Source organism: Daktulosphaira vitifoliae, unplaced genomic scaffold, assembly GCF_025091365.1.
Source record: "Daktulosphaira vitifoliae isolate Bord-2020 unplaced genomic scaffold, ASM2509136v1 Scaffold_4, whole genome shotgun sequence".
NCBI classification, from domain to species: Eukaryota; Metazoa; Arthropoda; class Insecta; order Hemiptera; family Phylloxeridae; genus Daktulosphaira; species Daktulosphaira vitifoliae.
The window spans coordinates 31,541,638-31,550,928 of record NW_026099575.1 but is presented as its reverse complement, the minus strand read 5'-3'; positions in this window follow the sequence as shown (position 1 = coordinate 31,550,928).

Here is a 9,291-nt window from a genome sequence, read left to right as displayed (position 1 = left end):
GAATTCTTGATTTACCATTTTCTTGATTTTTTGTTGGAGGTTCATAGTAAATTATGATGTGCCATCAATACTGGCGCCCCTTAAGAGAGAAACTTCTTTTAAATTACACATTGTCGCTTGAGTTATTAGTTGTAATACAGCATTTATCTTTAACGTTTATACATATTCATGAAATAAACACCAAGAAATTATTATCATAATATAAATGACAACTTAAACTACAAAGTCAATAAATTAATTAAAAATTTAGCATAAAGAAATCATGATCAGATGTCTTTAGATAAAATAAACAAACATTACATAATTCTTATTGGTACTTCATACATTAAAATTTCTTTTTATAGGATAAGTACTTTCTTTGAATTCCGGTAGTGTTGATTTGAGTTATTTTTAAAGAAATTTTTCTCGTTAAAGTCTCCGTAGCATTTCTCTGAGTAGTTTCAAAGTTTGTATTTCTATGATTAAAACAATTTGATTAAGTAATCAAATCATTGTTTGCTATTAATTGTAGTTATTTTTATTGATATTTTTAGTTATTTATCTACGTATTAAATTACTTAGGGAAACCAAATGGACTAAAAGTCAAGTAAGACTTCTAAACATTTGGATAAAATAAGAGTATCGATATTTTGAACTTTGCTTTCCAGTATATATTTTTTGTTTTACTCCGCTTTTGTCATTAAATACACACTATGTCATAATGTATCATTAAAATTCCTTTTTTATCACTTAACGCCGTGTTTACGTGATGACAAACATCACTTTCTAACGGACAGTTGAATTTGATGAAAATTAGATTCAAGACTAGTTTTAAGTATTTTTAGTAAAGTTAAATAAAACTATTTTTACAAAAAAAAAACTGGTATATCATAAAGACTATAAATATGCCTCTAGAAATGTATGTAACGTACCGTTTTAAAAAGAACTAGTTAGAGAAAATACACAAGATAATATGACTGATTATTATTAATTAATTAGCGAATCATTCATTATATAATTAAGGCATAATTTTTGTAGTATAGTGTAAAACATACGGGTTAATCAAAATAGAATTAAATTTTCATAGAAATTATAATTGAAAAAATAACATTAGTTTTATCATTTTGAAAACATTATGCTAAGAGAGTGAAATTGAAGTGACGATAATATAATATTTTAATTAAGTTTAATATAAAATACATTATCTTACAAACATTTAGTTTAATTTCACGTTAAACGATAAGAAGACTGTATAGAAACGAGTATTACGTATTCACTCTATTCCAGTTATTTCGCTAATTTGCCGACACATTTGTATATCAAAACAGAATCTTCAATCAGAAAGATACTCTGAAGTTGTTCATTTCACACTAGAAATTTTTAGAGAAAACTTGAGAAATAGGGAACGAGATATATTTATAAAAAAACATTGACACATAATAAATCTGATTAAAGAAACAACAAGTTTGATTTTTGTCAACATAAATTCTGAAACACCACTCGTCAAACCAGTAAAATGTTCTGAAATATATCTAATATTATAAGCGATACATATAAAATATTTTTTAGACGACTGTTTTTGCAAAACAGTGATTATAATTTAAACCGACATATTAAATGAACAGTAGTATTTAGTAATTTTAAAAGAACAGGAAATTATAAGAAATTCGCGAATTTCAAGTAATTTCAAATTAACATATTTGATCATTTCAAAAGTGATTTCTTTTAAAAAAGTAAATTAATTAATCACCCACGTGGAAAGACTGATTTAATATTTAATTAATACTAAAAGCTTATAAGCTTCAATAGGCGTCAAAGAAAATTATTATATTGGAAACTGTCCATTTTATTGCGACATTCAACAATTATTATTTGTTCTAAATGAAAATATTTATATAACTTTATATATACATACATACGATACACCGAGTAATTGCACAAGGTAATTGTAATAAAAATATTAAATAACAAAATTTTAAAATAATATTAAACTTAATAATAAAATAATCACAGTAAAGAATTAAATAAAAACATTCACTGCACTTAATAGTATTTTTCAATAGTATCTTCTAAATATGATAGTGTACATTAAAATGTCCAAAATTATTTTCTAATCATAGACACAAAATGTATATGAACAATTTCAATCCAATTTATTTAGAACTCTAAATGTTAATTAAAAAATGATATATATTTCTATTAAGATTGAATTGAATTATGTTTTAAAAAATTGTTTAAAAAATTACTTGTAGAAAATGCATTTTTTTTCGTAAAATAAATAATTTTCTTACAAAAGCTAATAGTATATTAAGCGAATTAGAATTTTTTTTATATTAAAAAAATAATAAAACGTTGGTGTGTCTCTTTCCTTAATTTGCAGTTGCATTCATTTATGTACAAATATTTTTTCAAAGAAATAAATTTACTTTTATTATCTAGGTAAACAATAGGAGGACTACTCTCATATAATTGTGAGAATTTTTCTCGCGATTAATGATGAATATGTTCTTAAAAACAATAATATGACATTTTAGTAGTGTCAAAAAGAAAAGTAATAGTGTAATATCATTTTATTAACCTAGATTATACTTAAGTGGTTGTAATACATAGTTGTGCAAATTAAAAGCGACTCCAGCTGAGAACGTCAGTGAATTTCCTAAATGGTGTAAAAATCCATAAAATAAACGATAAAGATCATAACAATTCTGGATGTACTTTTTTTCAGGATATAACATGTGAGAATCCAACATGTTATTTGTTTGTTAAAATACAAAGTCATGGTTTGCATTTAAAAATTATACCAAATCTCGAAGAAATCAAGAAAATAATCAGAAATTGTACGTCCTCCGGGCAAACGAAAAGAAACTATTGTACTTTCTTATGCTTGCCACTTAATTACAAGCGATTGTTAACTTGACTTTGTTTTAATTTGACTATTTGTAAACAAGAGCGGTAATGGATACGGCTTGATAGATGAAGATAATTAAAAGTTATTAATAACTAATAAGGTTTTTCATTGAGGTCGCACAAATATACAATGAACGGAAAAGACTCTAGATGATCTCAACAAGAAAAAAATGCTAAAAACTTGTTACAATACCTACGGTGTTTTGAATAATCGTCTAGCGAATCGAAGCGAGCCAGTTATTCGCTATAAATCATAAGCTACCATGTTAGAAGCTCATAGCCCGAGGCTCGAAGCACACGCTGTATCTACACGTTCTATCTTCTTTTTTATGGCCAATCCGCTCTAATAACGTTTATTAAGCGAAACGAATGCTTGTCATACGGACGAACTATATGAAAAATAATTATACAAATCGTATCTGATGTATTATTTTGAATCGAGGCACTTTCAACATTTGGAGTTTCTATGTTAATTAACCGTTAATATAGACTGCCGTTTTGCAAAAAAATATGTAGCATATTACTTTGATGAATTTGATTACAGATAAACGATCATAATATTGCACTAAACTGCATCCGTAAGAAAGTATAGCACAATTAATTAGAACAGAGTATTACAACTAATTAATCCGAAAAGAATTACTTGGTATATCAAAAAAATAACACAATTATTATTCGCGATCATCTCGGATGCACTGACTAGTGAATTTTAAGCTTGAAGGCATTCTGCGTAGTCTAACGCTTTTTATGTAAAATCATTGCGAAATTCGTGTTCAATACGGTGAACATATTTTTCACACTATAAGATGTTCCGGCTGTGTAAAATATCTAAGGGGAATGTCCCCAGTAAAGTAAGGGTTTTCAACCATATCAAACACCTGAAACTACATATCAATGACGGATGGAATTAGACAACAGCTTAAGTTTCAAAAACAGTAGTGTATTAACTGAACCCGCTGCCGTCAATAAGTATCGTAACCAATGCGTATTCATCTGAACAACACCAAAACAAAGAAAGGAAAATTTTTAAAATATCGAATCTATTATGTTAATTGTCGTGTGCGCTAATATCTATTTTTACCGCTCTAACTTGCTAATAATGATATAGGTGCACGTTAGTTCTCGTAATTTACCTTACGTTAATGCGATCACATAAAATAGAAATGATCAAAGTGAAGCGAAAGGAAGCGAAAGCCAATGGTACTTTTTTTTGTCATTTTGTCAAGTCGAGAGAATGTAAAAGCGCATTAATACACTTAAATCGAAGAACGAGAGATTTCAGAAGTCATTACTGGGCACACGCTTAATTGACTTATTTTTTATGAATTTTTATGTACTGAAAAATTAAGTGAGATAAAAATCATTTAAGCATTTTGTAGTACTTATTATTAATGTAATCTCTACTAATGCCGAGAATTCTCATTACATATTTGCGTATTGAAATAACAACGATTCAAGTGGTACAAAAATCAACATTACTGATTCCAAAATTAATTTTAAAAATTAAATAAACTGTATATTTGAGCTGTTAGGAAGGGGAATACAACAATTAAAACATAAAAAACTTTATTTCCCTTACTTATAACCACCCTAAATAAGGCTGGTTCAACGATTTTACCATTTTGGATAAAATCGTTGGGCCGGACTTCGGAACGTTTATCGCTTAACAAATTCTTTCCAACTATTTAAAATTATAAATTAGCTGCGAATATTACGATATGAAGCCATTCCGTGACAGTACTTTTATTTGATAAAATTAAAAAAAAAATTAAATCAAAATCTATTAAGGTGTTAAAACACATATTGAAAACATTCAATATATAAATATATTTTATATAAATTACTATAAGATTAAAGGAATTTGTATGATTGAAAATAATATGATAAATCATTTATAAATATAAGGAAAAGTAAGGAAGATAAATGACTACCCTGTAGAACATGTAACATTACTTTAATATTGTTAGAAAACCAGCCTTATATGTTCAATTTTTGAACTTTATCTTCTAGATAGGAAGAAAGCCTCAAAAGAATAGGATTTCTTAATCCGATAAAATAAAAATTTATCACTCGTGACTAATTATTTAAAATGTTAATTTAAAAGTAAAAAAATATTAAAAATATTTAACTGAAAAAGCCACAAAAAAATTACTAAAAATCACGGATATGAATTTCGGGAACAATGTTACCATTATCAACGCTAAATACATACGGACATAAGTTGTCGATTTATAACTTACTAGATCCAAGTTTGTGTAATTTGGCTATTCATAATTAGTGATCGACTTTATGCAACGCCTTTGGTAAATCTGTGAAAATGGTGCCAACTTGGTTATACCTTAAAAAATGAGTAAAATATTAATGTATTAGTCACTGGAGGTTTAGCTGGTTGAAAACCATGACTAGCATACTTACAAATATTTTTGATAATACATTTCATTTTGAAATAGACCTATGGTTCATTACAGAGATTTATCTTCAAATTTCCAAATATGCACAACAAAGCTATGTTTCAATGCTTTAGGTACGACGCCTGACTTTAAAGACAAAAATAAATATTTTTATGGGTTTTATGTATGTCTATTTTCAATGACTTAATGTTTCAAAATTGAATCAAAATTTCAAATTAAATTTTTCTCTAAAACACAGAATAAAAATAAATAAATTTCTATAGTTTAAAATATTAGATAAATTCTATCTATAAGGAATTTTGCTGCTTATTCTAATTCTAGTTTCAGATTTATTTCAACATATTTAGTTTTTGATATAATTACTAATTAAGTGATAATTATTATCACTTAAAAATTCATAAAAAATATTAAAAAAATTTTTTGTCTTGAAATTTAAAATTTGTTTTATTTTTGTTATAAAAAAGTAGAAAAGTAATTTGAGGCTACTATGACAATTTGACCCAGTATTTTTTTAAAAAATTAAGCTGAACTTTCACTATAATTTGGTTTAACTCCAAGTTTAAATTTATAATCATAAAATAAACAATGTTATAAAGATTTTAAAATTGTTATATTGTGTTTTAATGAATAATTAGAAAGTACCATAACTGCTGTCGATAGAAAAAAAAATGAGTAAGTCACAATATTTCGTAAGAACTAATGTTCTTCTGTTATAATTACTTCTCGATCATTGTAATACTTAAATAAAAATAATTTATGTTTCACAAATTAAGGTATATTTTTACGCTGAACACAGTGGTTTAATTAAATTTTATTTATCTTTGTTATTTTTTCAAATGTTTAACTAATAAAAAAGAAAGTGTTAGATAATAAAAGTTACAAAAATATTATAAAATAATAATCATGGATACAATTTTCTGAAAAAATTTGGATCACAAATATTAAAAAATATTCCTGATTTTTATTTAAGGATATAATTAACAAATTTTTAAGGAACAATGAAAATTAATTACTATTGGTAATTGTACATTAAAAAACTGTCATTTCTTGAGTTGTAATATGAGCATTGAACTCTTTTATATATCTTTCCATTTAGATAAATTCCCAAATAATTTGGATGAAGTAAATGATGAACAAGTGGAAAGATTTCATTAGGTTATAAAACAGATGGACTATCTTTACATTGGAAGTTGTGGTTTTGTATTAAAATAAAATACTAGAAATCATTATTAAATTAAGTAGTATAAAATAATATGAAAATACATTTTTTGTTAAATTTTCAATATAATAACTTGCACTCATGTAAAACATTAATATGTTCAAATTGATATAATGTTAGCAAAAGCTGTCAAATCATTTCCAGATTTCGTTAGATAAATGATTTATTGATACTTTTTCTGTATTGTTTTCTCTTTTTCGTTTTATTATGTAAATTAACTATTGAGTAATAAACTTTTTTCCATATTCTATAGACAATTTAAATGTACAAAACAGGTTCGAATAAATCGCCAAAATTATTTAAATACAATTAACTGAATTCTATAAGTAATAAAAGATAACTATTATTATCATTTTAATGATAGTAAAAAAATTTATAAAAATATAATATTTTAACATTATTAAAATTTTAAAACGACACTTAAGTATACCCTTATTTCATTGTAAATAGTCTAAATCTAAATTTATTGAACAATTCATATTTTTGATAATTGCCCATACAATTGTTACTTATTTATATTATTAGTTGTATTGTTTAAATATTGAAATTTTGAGTTAAAAAATGTCTGCCATAAGATATGTATCAAATATTTTATGTCAACCGTTAGTTAAGTGTTTTTAGGTTTGAACTTATGTTTTCCTTAATCACATCTACACTAATTTTACAATGTAATTTATTGATGTCCAATTCATTCTTATTTTCTAGTTTATCTTTACAATTGCTTAATAAATCTTATTAAATATAGCTATTAAAAGTTATTTAGTTAATATGAACTTTTTGAAAACTGCAACCAGTAAAATGCTAGTATTATATAATTTGAGTATTGTAAATTTTGTTACCACTTAAAGGAAAATTATTTTTTGTATGACTTGATAAAAAATGAAATGAGTTGTCTTATTATGATCTTATCTGATAAGATTTTGTAAATAATTAATTTCTGATAATTAAAGTTATTTTACAATAATAAAAATTATTTTCTTTATTTTTATAGAATGATTTATTTTAACTTCAAAAGTTATTATAGATCTAAAACAATTTATTATAACAAAAAGTTAAAAAGTGAAAAACAAATGTCATTTCTTAAAATGTGTTATAGTTTTAAAATATAAAACTTTAGAAACTCATATGTTTAAACCTTTAAATAATATTTGAGAATAATTTAATCGAATTAATCCGTGTATTACTTATCAAACATATCATAGTGTAACAGAGCTAATGTAAACTCCCTGAAATTCACATGATGCAACTTAATAAACATAAATGCGTGTAAAAATCATTACTTAAACTTTTTTTATGAATTATTATTGTTTAGCAAGAACATTAATAAGTATATGTCATGATGATAGATTATTGACAATTTTTTGTAAAGTGGGGTTATGTTTAAACTAGAAGGAAGTATAAGGTCTCTTAAAATGCACATATATAGGCCCTACTTATTAAAAAATATAATGTATTAATTATAATACATTTTATACATCATATAATATTTTATGATACAAAAATGAGGCATTTCTACGATTTAAATCTTATGAAGTTGTTCGATAATTTTATGCAAAAGACATGTTGTTAGGAATATATTTTCAATAGTATAATTAGATTATTTAAACTTTTATTTAATATATATTTTAAAAAGTTAGAATAAAATAATGAACTTTTTATGCAGATGTTTTCATTTTTAATTATTTTGTAGTAGAAAAATCAATGTTTTAAATAAATGTCACTAAATTTAATATATAACAAATTGTATTACAACAAGATTATACATTAAAGAATTTTTATTATGAAGAATACAAAAGTAGTTTTTAATAAATCGTTAAATTTTATTGATATTTATTTTAAAATAATTAAAGATTTATTGTAACATGTTGATAATTATACTTTCCAATCATTAAAGGAATATAAAAAACTATTGAAGTCTTATTAATGATATGACTAAATTTGGAGTTTCATTTGTATCTATTCATAATATTTGATTTTCAACTTTATATTGGCTAAAATTATTTTTACTATTCTATTTATGAATATAATAACAGTCATATGAAGTTTAAATTGACAAAAAAAAAAACGTTTTACTGGTTTTAAGTGGTAGTAGTTGTAATAAAAATGAAGTTTATTTAATAATTATGAATACTGACAATGTTATCTCTTTTTGGCATTAACTTCATTCTTATTACAACTAAATATCATTTGTATCATCTACACCAATAAAAAAAATTATTCTTTTCGAGATTCGCGTTGAATAAAACAATTGTTGTTCTTATTATTTTCGTTAGTAGACGATCCATCTTCCTCAACTTTATCATTACTTTTCCTTTTATAGTTGAATTTTCTTCAGAAATAGATTTATCTTTATGAATAACGATTACACTTATTTGTTATTACAGTCGAAAAATTATCGTTCATATTTATTAACCCAATGTATTTTAATTTCAAATAGTAACTGAAACAATATAACAAACGGTAATGAAGATTTTATTTAGTTAATTTATGAAACGAGATCATTTTATGATCCTTGATGCACATTATAGACGAGATAGTCACACACTCCAACAGTACTTAACGTTATATTGAGGGACATATCCTTAAAATCACCCATAGCTATGTTCATTAGAAAAAAATTCTATTAATAAAATATAAATTAGTTAAATATCATTATCTCTGGTAATTGAAAAATGTTCCCATCATTTTTTCTTCGCTCAATTTGAGCAATATAAGCTTAATTTTTATTTTATTTTTAACAAAGACAATCGTTTTTCATAAGTTTTGTCCAGTTAG